This window comes from Hyla sarda, unplaced genomic scaffold (assembly GCF_029499605.1).
Source record: "Hyla sarda isolate aHylSar1 unplaced genomic scaffold, aHylSar1.hap1 scaffold_3376, whole genome shotgun sequence".
In the NCBI taxonomy this organism is placed as follows: domain Eukaryota; kingdom Metazoa; phylum Chordata; class Amphibia; order Anura; family Hylidae; genus Hyla; species Hyla sarda.
In genome coordinates this window covers 6,255-18,124 of record NW_026610127.1, presented here as the reverse complement: position 1 = coordinate 18,124, position 11,870 = coordinate 6,255, and the positions used below count along the sequence as shown (strand labels likewise).

At 45.4% G+C, this 11,870-nt stretch overlaps 1 long non-coding RNA gene across 1 annotated transcript; it reads right to left on the bottom strand.

Moving 5' to 3' along the window:
- Positions 1–948: 948 nt before the first annotated feature.
- On the bottom strand, positions 949–11,561 carry LOC130330676 (uncharacterized). Its single transcript, XR_008873788.1, has 4 exons — positions 11,529–11,561; positions 11,361–11,446; positions 8,500–8,629; positions 949–1,059 (listed from the first exon to the last, which is right to left on the bottom strand). It is a non-coding gene; the product is annotated as an uncharacterized LOC130330676 (long non-coding RNA).
- Between the last annotated feature and the right edge of the window lie 309 nt (positions 11,562–11,870).

The window sequence follows — 11,870 nt, the reverse complement described above, 5'->3', positions numbered from 1 at the left end:
ACACATGACGTTCCAGTACGTCATGTGTTCTTAAGGAGTTAATAACACCTTGCCCCACAGGGTTAATACCACCAGACCCTGCTACACCGTTGCAACACCCCAGACACCACACAATGATTCCAGTGCAATGAGAGAGATCTAATATCTCCAATACTTACCTTTTACACTTCTTCCTGACTTTGCATAGCTGATCCAAGCACTGGCTTCAAACCAGGGCAGGGATCTCATAAAAAATATCACTGGGCACATCATTCAGCCTGCACTATAAAATAGAAGCCATAACATTGATGTTAACATAGGGCTAAGTGTACATCAGCCTTCGAGTCCATTCAGGATCTAAACTCAGAAAAAAATACTGCAAGCGGTAATTTTTCCTCACGCAGAGCATGAAAATCAACAGACACCACACGGAAAACCAGACAGGCCCCATAAAAATCATTGGGATCCTTCAGGATCCGTTGGTGTTCATTGTGACATTGAGTGACCAGCTCCATTGCTTGTATCTGCAACTAAGCTCCCGAGCGCAGATGTGCACATAGCCTTAGATGTACTTTGTGAAAAATGTAATGAAAAATCCTAGAAGGTCAACCCCCCCCCACAAAAAAAATAAAAATAATAACTGGGATTCTAATGTTTCTAGGGCTTAGCTAAATCGGTAAAAGGCATATGCCCCTAGTTTTCTATTGAATACCAAACATTTGGAGGTTTACCCCTTCAATCTTCTGGCAAATTATCTTGTTTTTTTGATGAAAGTCAAAGAAAATATCTCAATCTCAATTGTTGGTCACAGATATGACTGCAGTGAATTAAACTGTAATAAACAGACACCCTACTAAACAGAACTTCACTAGAGAACCTTATGGTGATCCAAGGTTACTTCTTAGGGTCTAATTTTATAGCCATATTTTGGCCTTATGAACTACCTCAAGTTAAGGATAATTTTATTTACCTGTTGTCTACTCTCTATCATTGCCAGTGCTTCTGCCATCAACTTCTGATTGACCCCGCAGAGGTTGCCCACTTTATTTTCACACTTGTGATGAACATTCATACCACATTCTTTATACAACAAAGGAAGAAACACAATTATCATTTATTGCGTAAAACTACAAGTATTATTATGGATCTTTCAACAATTTACAAGTATATGAAACATATTTATTAAAGCATCGAGGACACCTAATAAATGTATTAAGTAAAGTCCTACCAATAAGACCAAAGAGGATCCCTACAACAATATCTAACTTACAACTCCTCATAGGCACCAATAATCACAGATAATTAGAATCAGTCCACGTAGCTTTAATTATTATTATCTTTATTTATTACACACAAATGATTAGGAGTAGGACTAGACTGCCACCCCAACTACATCTAACAAACCATCCATCCAACTAATCAACCATTAGCTAGTTGTTAAAGGGGTTTTCAGATATAAATAAAAATGCAGCCTGTTAAGGTTATAAAGTAACAAAATAGAATATACTCACCTGGCAACACTCAGTTCCACCCCGATGGTTTTCTTTACGCCCCCTGAATGACATGCTTGTCCTGCTCTCCGGATGGTGTATCAAACACATTGCACTGGCTGCAATTGGCTACAGTGTGTTCAGAAGGTTATAAGAAATACAGAGAGAGCATGTCTTCCAGGGGAAATAAACCAAGACAGTGGCAGATGTGAGTGGCAGCAGTGGATTCAAAGAGCAGAGGACAGTATAGTAAGTATAGTATATTTTCTTATTTTGTAATACTAATATAGTAATTTATTTAATTTTTTTATTTATTTACCTAAGAATTAAGTAATTTAATTAGCTAGAAATTAAGTATAGTTGCATGTTTACGCCTTTTAAGGCCACTTGCACAAGGCATTTGTCACGATGCCGGCTGGCAGGTAGTGGATCCTCTGTGCCAGAGAGGGATTGGCGTGGACCGTGCTAGTGGATCGGTTCTAAGTCACTACTGGTTTTCACCAGAGCCCGCCGCAAAGCGGGATGGTCTTGCTGCGGCGGTAGTGACCAGGTCGTATCCACTAGCAACGGCTCACCTCTCTGGCTGCTGAAGATAGGCGCGGTACAAGGGAGTAGACAGAAGCAAGGTCGGACGTAGCAGAAGGTCGGGGCAGGCAGCAAGGATCGTAGTCAGGGGCAACGGCAGGAGGTCTGGAACACAGGCTAGGAACACACAAGGAAACGCTTTCAATGGCACAATGGCAACAAGATCCGGCAAGGAAGTGCAGGGGAAGTGAGGTGATATAGGGAAGTGCACAGGTGAAGACACTAATTGGAATCACTGCGCCAATCAGCGGCGCAGTGGCCCTTTAAATCGCAAAGACCCGGCGCGCGCGCGCCCTAGGGAGCAGGGCCGCGCGCGCCGGGACAGGACCGAGGGAGAGCGAGTCAGGTACGGGAGCCGGGGTGCGCATCGCGAGCGGGTGCTACCCGCATCGCGAATCGCACCCCGGCTGGAAGCGGAATCGCAGCGCCCCGGGTCAGTGGATCTGACCGGAGCGCTGCAGCGGGGAGAGTGTAGCGAGCGCTCCGGGGAGGAGCGGGGACCCGGAGCGCTCGGCGTAACAGTACCCCCCCCCTTGGGTCTCCCCCTCTTCTTAGAGCCTGAGAACCTGAGGAGCAGACTTTTGTCTAGGATGTTGTCCTCAGGTTCCCAGGATCTCTCTTCAGGACCACAACCCTCCCAGTCCACTAAAAAAAAAGTTTTCCCTCTGACCTTTTTGGAAGCTAAGATCTCTTTGACAGAGAAGATGTCCGAGGAGCCGGAAACCGGAGTGGGAGGAACAGATTTGGGAGAAAAACGGTTGAGGATGAGTGGTTTAAGAAGAGAGACGTGAAAGGCATTAGGGATACGAAGAGAAGGAGGAAGAAGAAGTTTATAAGAGACAGGATTAATTTGACACAAAATTTTGAACGGACCAAGATAGCGTGGTCCCAACTTGTAGCTAGGGACACGGAAGCGGACATATTTAGCGGAGAGCCATACCTTGTCTCCAGGGGAAAAAACGGGAGGAGCTCTTCTTTTCTTATCCGCGAACTTCTTCATGCGTGATGAAGCCTGTAAGAGAGAATTTTGGGTCTCTCTCCATATGATGGAAAGGTCACGAGAAATTTCATCCACAGCGGGCAGACCAGAGGGCAAGGGGGTAGGGAGGGGGGGAAGAGGGTGACGGCCGTACACCACGAAAAATGGGGATTTGGAGGAAGATTCAGAGACTCTGAAGTTATACGAGAATTCGGCCCATGGAAGGAGATCTGCCCAGTCATCCTGGCGGGAGGAAACAAAATGTCGCAAATAATCACCCAAGACCTGGTTAATTCTTTCTACTTGTCCATTGGACTGGGGATGATATGCAGAAGAAAAATTTAATTTAATCTTGAGTTGTTTACAGAGAGCCCTCCAGAATTTAGACACGAATTGGACGCCTCTATCCGAGACGATCTGCGTAGGCAACCCGTGAAGACGAAAAATGTGTACAAAAAATTGTTTAGCCAACTGAGGCGCTGAAGGAAGACCAGGAAGAGGGATGAAATGTGCCATTTTGGAGAATCGATCAACGACCACCCAAATAACAGTGTTGCCACGGGAAGGGGGTAAATCAGTAATAAAATCCATACCAATCAGAGACCAAGGCTGTTCGGGGACAGGCAGGGGATGAAGAAAACCAGCGGGCTTCTGGCGAGGAGTCTTATCCCGGGCACAGATAGTGCAGGCTCGCACAAAGTCCACAACATCCGTCTCCAGAGTCGGCCACCAATAGAAGCGGGAGATGAGTTGCACAGATTTCTTGATGCCCACATGACCTGCGAGATGGGAGGAGTGACCCCATTTGAGGATTCCGAGGCGTTGGCGTGGAGAAACAAAGGTCTTTCCTGGAGGAGTTTGCCTGATGGAGGCAGGAGAAGTGGAGATCAGGCAGTCAGGTGGAATGATGTGTTGCGGAGAGAGTTCAACTTCAGAGGCATCCGAGGAACGAGAGAGAGCATCGGCCCTAATGTTCTTATCGGCAGGACGAAAGTGAATCTCAAAATTAAATCGGGCAAAGAACAGAGACCACCGGGCCTGGCGAGGATTCAGCCGTTGGGCAGACTGGAGGTAGGAGAGGTTCTTGTGGTCGGTGTAAATAATAACTGGAAATCTTGATCCCTCCAGCAGATGCCTCCATTCCTCAAGTGCTAATTTAATGGCTAGAAGCTCCCGATCCCCGATGGAGTAGTTCCTCTCCGCCGGAGAGAAGGTCCTAGAAAAAAAACCACAAGTGACAGCATGCCCGGAAGAATTTTTTTGTAGAAGAACAGCTCCAGCTCCCACTGAGGAGGCATCAACCTCCAATAGGAAGGGTTTGGAAGGGTCAGGTCTGGAGAGCACGGGAGCCGAAGAAAAGGCAGACTTGAGTCGTTTAAAGGCGTCTTCCGCTTGAGGAGGCCAAGACTTGGGATCGGCATTTTTTTTGGTTAAAGCCACGATAGGAGCCACAACGGTGGAAAAATGTGGAATAAATTGCCTGTAATAATTGGCGAACCCCAAAAAGCGTTGGATAGCACGGAGTCCGGAGGGGCGTGGCCAATCTAAGATGGCAGAGAGTTTGTCTGGATCCATTTGTAGTCCCTGGCCAGAGACCAAATATCCTAGAAAAGGAAGAGATTGGCATTCAAACAGACATTTCTCAATTTTGGCATAGAGTTGATTGTCACGAAGTCTCTGAAGAACCATATGGACATGCTGGCGGTGTTCTTCTAGATTGGCAGAAAAAATTAGGATATCGTCCAGATATACAACAACACAGGAGTACAACAGATCACGAAAAATTTCATTAACAAAGTCTTGGAAGACAGCAGGGGCGTTGCACAGGCCAAAGGGCATGACCAGATACTCAAAGTGTCCATCTCTGGTGTTAAATGCCGTTTTCCACTCATCCCCCTCTCTGATGCGGATGAGGTTATAGGCGCCTCTTAAGTCCAATTTAGTAAAGATGTGGGCACCTTGGAGGCGATCAAAGAGTTCAGAGATGAGGGGTAGGGGGTAGCGGTTCTTAACCGTGATTTTATTAAGACCGCGGTAGTCAATGCAAGGACGTAGGGAGCCATCTTTTTTGGACACAAAGAAAAATCCGGCTCCGGCAGGAGAGGAGGATTTACGGATAAAGCCCTTTTTTAAATTTTCCTGGACGTATTCAGACATGGCAAGAGTCTCTGGGGCAGAGAGAGGATAAATTCTGCCCCGGGGTGGAGTAGTACCCGGGAGGAGGTCGATAGGACAATCATAAGGCCTGTGAGGAGGTAGAGTCTCAGCTTGTTTTTTGCAGAAAACATCCGCGAAGTCCATATAGGCCTTAGGGAGACCGGTTACTGGAGGAACCACAGAGTCACGGCAAGGGTTACTGGGAACCGGTTTTAGACAGTCCTTGGAACAAGAGGGCCCCCAACTCTTGATCTCCCCAGTGGACCAATCCAGGGTTGGGGAATGAAGTTGAAGCCAGGGAAGTCCAAGGAGAATTTCCGAGGTGCAATTGGGGAGGACCAAAAGTTCAATCCTCTCGTGATGAGATCCGATGCTCATAAGAAGGGGCTCCGTGCGGAAACGTATGGTACAGTCCAACCTTTCATTGTTTACACAATTGATGTAAAGGGGTCTGGCGAGACTGGTCACTGGGATGTTGAACCTGTTGACGAGAGAGGCCAAAATAAAATTTCCTGCAGATCCAGAGTCCAAGAAGGCCACAGTAGAGAAGGAGAAGGCAGAGGCAGACATCCGCACAGGCACAGTAAGACGTGGAGAAGCAGAGTAGACATCAAGGACTGTCTCACCCTTGTGCGGAGTCAGCGTACGTCTTTCCAGGCGGGGAGGACGGATAGGACAATCCCTCAGGAAGTGTTCGGTACTAGCACAGTACAGGCAGAGGTTCTCCATGCGGCGTCGTGTCCTCTCTTGAGGTGTCAGGCGAGACCGGTCGACCTGCATAGCCTCCACAGCGGGAGACACAGGAACAGATTGCAGGGGACCAGAGGAGAGAGGAGCCGAGGAGAAGAAACGCCTCGTGCGAACAGAGTCCATATCTTGGCGGAGCTCCTGACGCCTTTCGGAAAAACGCATGTCAATGCGAGTGGCTAGGTGAATAAGTTCATGTAGATTAGCAGGAATTTCTCGTGCGGCCAGAACATCTTTAATGTTGCTGGATAGGCCTTTTTTAAAGGTCGCGCAGAGGGCCTCATTATTCCAGGATAATTCTGAAGCAAGAGTACGGAATTGTACGGCATACTCGCCAACGGAAGAATTACCCTGGACCAGGTTCAACAGGGCAGTCTCAGCAGAAGAGGCTCGGGCAGGTTCCTCAAAGACACTTCGGATTTCCGAGAAGAAGGAGTGTACAGAGGCAGTGACGGGGTCATTGCGGTCCCAGAGCGGTGTGGCCCAAGACAGGGCTTTTCCAGACAGAAGGCTGACTACGAAAGCCACCTTAGACCTTTCAGTGGGAAACAGGTCCGACATCATCTCCAGATGCAGGGAACATTGGGAAAGAAAGCCACGGCAAAACTTAGAGTCCCCATCAAATTTATCCGGCAAGGATAGGCGTAGACCAGGAGCGGCCACTCGCTGCGGAGGAGGTGCAGGAGCTGGCGGAGGAGATGACTGCTGAAGCTGTGGTAGTAACTGCTGTAGCATAACGGTCAGTTGAGACAGCTGTTGGCCTTGTTGCGCTATCTGTTGTGACTGCTGGGCGACCACCGTGGTAAGGTCAGCGACAACTGGCAGAGGAACTTCTGCGGGATCCATGGCCGGATCTACTGTCACGATGCCGGCTGGCAGGTAGTGGATCCTCTGTGCCAGAGAGGGATTGGCGTGGACCGTGCTAGTGGATCGGTTCTAAGTCACTACTGGTTTTCACCAGAGCCCGCCGCAAAGCGGGATGGTCTTGCTGCGGCGGTAGTGACCAGGTCGTATCCACTAGCAACGGCTCACCTCTCTGGCTGCTGAAGATAGGCGCGGTACAAGGGAGTAGACAGAAGCAAGGTCGGACGTAGCAGAAGGTCGGGGCAGGCAGCAAGGATCGTAGTCAGGGGCAACGGCAGGAGGTCTGGAACACAGGCTAGGAACACACAAGGAAACTCTTTCACTGGCACAATGGCAACAAGATCCGGCAAGGAAGTGCAGGGGAAGTGAGGTGATATAGGGAAGTGCACAGGTGAAGACACTAATTGGAATCACTGCGCCAATCAGCGGCGCAGTGGCCCTTTAAATCGCAAAGACCCGGCGCGCGCGCGCCCTAGGGAGCGGGGCCGCGCGCGCCGGGACAGGACCGAGGGAGAGCGAGTCAGGTACGGGAGCCGGGGTGCGCATCGCGAGCGGGCGCTACCCGCATCGCGAATCGCACCCCGGCTGGAAGCGGAATCGCAGCGCCCCGGGTCAGTGGATCTGACCGGAGCGCTGCAGCGGGGAGAGTGTAGCGAGCGCTCCGGGGAGGAGCGGGGACCCGGAGCGCTCGGCGTAACAGCATTGTTTATGGAGTGTTCCGATACCTAATTACCAGGTGCCGTAGTATAAAGGTTGTCATAAGGCTATAGGATAGGGCCACATGTGCCATATTTTGCTGTGTATTTGCTGCTGCATATTATGCTGACCCTACTCTTAGAATGTATTTGTGATAGCTAAGTCCTGTTTGGGTTTCCTGGGTTAACATGTCTAATGTATCACATTGTTTTTTCACTGCTACCAATGCTTCCAAAGTTACAGCTACCAAGGATGTTCAAGGGTTAATGTTTCTGAGCTGCCACTAATGGTGGGAATATGTAGTGGTGCATGAGAATTGGATGAAATGAACTTCCTTCAGACAAGCTTCTGCTCTAAAAATCAGTTCTGAGGGAGAAGTCTGGGGGAAGTCAGAGGGCTGGAATCTGTTTAAATTATTCGGTGTCCTGGCTAGGCCACAGAAGTGTAAGGATGTCTCTGTCACAGCAGATGCAGTTGGCCAACGTGAAGAGGCTAACAGCCACAGCATTTTACCAGTAGAACTGGAGAATTACCAGCATACATGTGCAACCATTGGCCACTGGACAGGTGAAACTCGAAAAATTAGAATATCGTGCAAAAGTAGTGCAGCTAATTACCACATGCGTTTTTGCTGTGAATGACCACAATCACAGTGTAAATGGTGCGTTTTACTGCGACTATGCAATTTTTGCAAATTGGGATAAAATGCACAATTTTTACTGTCTTTTTTTAATAATATATTTCAAATTATTAATTATTTTGGAAGCAAAACTTTAAAATACACTTTCAAGGGAAATCCATACAATTCCCAACAGTAGAAATAACAAGCAGAAGTTACTCTCTAAGCCTGTAAGATTAGTAATTGTTTCTTGAAATGCTAATAAAAACCTCAGAATAGCAGAGACCACAGGGGGTACTTCTCAGACAGTATAAAATAGCTTTAGTGCTATACATAGAATCACTGCTCTTCTCTACTGTTGTCAATAAGACTCCTGGACTTACCTGCGCACTTTAATCCTTGCTTTGCCAAGCCCCACAGAAGAGTTCCGCAGTGTTCACAGAAGGTTGGACTTTTATAATTGTAAACCTTAAATCTGTGTGGCATGTCTATCTTGAATCTCTCTTTGTGGAGCTGCAAAGAAATGGGTCATTGGAATCAAATAAGTATTCCTATTTTTCAACTTTATTTTATTTATTTTTTTACAAAAATACATAATAGAAGTTCTGCAGCTCGAACTACAGCAGAGCCATTATAGCTGCATGAAATGCTGACAACATTGATATGTGTGATGCATAAATAAACTATGTTACACTGTAGGTGCACATGATACACTACTCAAAAAAATAAAGGGAACACTAAGATAACACATCCTAGTTCTGAATGAATGAACTAATCGTATGAAATACTTTCGTCTTTACATAGCTGAATGTGCTGACAACAAAATCACACAAAACGTATCAATGGAAATCAAATTTATCAACCCATGGAGGTCTGGATATGGAGTCACACTCACAATCAACTGATCTAACTTTTATGTAATGTCCTTAAAACAAGTCAAAATGAATCTCAGTAGTGTGTGTGGCCTCCACGTGCCTGTATGACCTCCCAACAATGCCTGGATATGCTCCTGATGAGATGGCGGATGGTCTCCTGAGGGATGTCCTCCCAGACCTGGACTGAAGCATCCGCCAGCTCCTGGACAGTCTGTGGTGGATTGAGCGAGACATGATGTCCCAGATGTGCTCAATCGGATAAAGGGTATTCCAGGAAAAAACTTTCTTTTTTTTTAATATCAACTGGCTCCAGAAAGTTAAACAGATTTGCAAATTACATCTATTAACATTTTTTAATCCTTCCAATAATTATCAGCTGCTGATGTTGAGTTGTTCTTTTATGTCTGGCAACAGTGCTGCTCTCTGCTGACATCTCTGCTTGTCTCAGGAACTGCACAGAGTCGAAGAGATTTGCTATGGGGATTTGCTTCTACTATGGACAGTTCCCGAGACAGGTGTCATCTGAGAGCACTTAGACAGAAACGAACAACTCAACTTCAGCAGCTCATAAGTACTGAAAGGATTAAGATTTGTTAATAGAAGTAATTTACAAATCTGTTTAATTTCCTGGAGCCAGTTGAGATATATATATATATATATATATATATATATATATATATATATAAAAAGTTTTTTCCTGGATAACCCCTTTAAGGTCTGGGGAACGGACGGGCTGCTGGGTTGTTGCCCTCCTATGGCCTCCTCCATGTCTCCTGATGTACTGGCCTGTCTCCTGGTAGCACCTCCATGCTCTGGACACTATGCTGACAGACACAGCAAACCTTCTTGCCACAGCTCGCATTAATGTGCCATCCTTTATTAACTGCACTACCTGAGCCACTTGTGTGGGTTGTAGACTCCGTCTCATGCTACCACTAGAGTGAAAGCACCTCCAGCATTCAAAAGTGACCAAAACATCGGCCAGGAAGCATAGGAACTAAGAAGTGGTCTGTGGTCACCACCTACAGAACCCCTCCTTTATTGGTGGTGTCTTGCTAATTGCCTATAATTTCCACCTGTTGTCTGTTCCATTTGCACAACAGCATGTGAAATTGATTGTCAATCAGTGTTGCTTCCTGAGTGGACAGTGTGATTTCACAGAAGTGTCATTGACTTGGAGTTACATTGTGTTGTTTAAGTGTTACCTTTATTTTTTTTTAGCAGTGTATTGAATATTTACTTACTACACAACATATAAGCATCTGTACCTCTAGAAGAGAAACAATAAGAAGCAAGATCTGTTTTGTGTATCCTATTCCACCCCTTACTGTATGGGGGGTACAACAGTTGGATAAATATCTACCACCTTGTTGATCTCTTCCTAAAGTTACTCTCTGGTCTACTGGGACCATTTCACAACTTGGTCTGTGCCTACTTGCTTCTGAAAATAAAACATCAAAGTTACAAACCCATTCTATAAATAAAGTCTGATTTATTTTTTAAAGTCATCATCACCATATGCAGGAGAACTTCACTCTCTATTTGATGCCTTTTGTGATACAAGTCAAAGCTTGAAGTATAGATGGAAGGTACAACGTGTATCTCATGGGTACACTAACTAGACTTGAAACACTTTTCAAGTGAAAGAGAATTGAAGGGGGTTATGTATAAATCAGAAGGGAAACACGAGCAAAAAGGTATTGAAATGACTTATCTCCCAGTAACATCTTTTATATCTTCTTAACATGAGCAATACAGGTAACATAAAAATGCAGTCAGGTAATTACAATGTGCAGCATATGTAGCAGTGCACCAAGAAAAAAAAGATAACAAACATAAATACATAAATACATTTCCATCACAGAAAACGTCTACAAGAGGCTCCTGAATGGAAAATCTCACTAGTCATACCAAGAATTGTATCACTAAAGGATGTATCACTAGTTTAATATGTAGGCTGAACTGCCAAAAATCCAAAAATGTCCAAAAATGCTAATGTAAAAGAGAATTTTAGCAACCTGACAACAGAAGACTAGTGTTTTCGCAAATAAAGCGCTATATATTCGCAATTACGAATATATATATTTTTTTCACAGTACACATCACAGTGATCACTCCTCTCTGCTTCCAGCTTGTGTGGTGTAAAGAAGGCTCTAATACTGCTTTGTGAGACTGGCGTGCGAATTTTCGCATATGCAAATTTTCGCATTTGCGAAAATAAAACGTGAATATTCCGAATATGCGAATTTGAATATGGCCTATGCCGCTCAACACTATAGATGACAATGAGAAAAGTCAAGTGTCTATTTAGAGGTGAAGGAAAAAAATAAATAAGTGGAGAAATTATGAAGTTTAGTAGATATACGCACCACTGTTTCTTTGCTGTTGACTGCAGATCCTGTGCACTTCGCAATGACTTTGTCAATACATTTCTTGTGAATAGCTGCATTGCACTCTAAATATTTAAAACAGGGAAAATAAATAAAATGTATGTTGACTGTTTTTCAGAGCAATCATGTAAAACCTAAAATACTTACCTCTGCATTGATATCCTTGCTTGTTTAGGCCCCTAAATATTAAGGAAAAATATCAATAAATAGATGTTTACTAGTTTAACAGTTTAAATGGAACCTGTCACCTGTTTCATGCTGAAAAACCCTGGGCAGCATGAAACAGATAGAGGCAGCGGGATGCTGGGGTGCTATGATTTACTGTAAAACACTTAGGATATTAGGATATTAGGGTGGGAGTGTGCTTCCTCCGCTGCTGTTTCCATCCCCTCCAGCTTTAAGTGACATGTCGTTCTCTATAATGATAGTGTCCTGGCATCCCACTGTCTGTATCCGTTTCATGCTGCTTGTGGTTTAGGCAGCATGAAA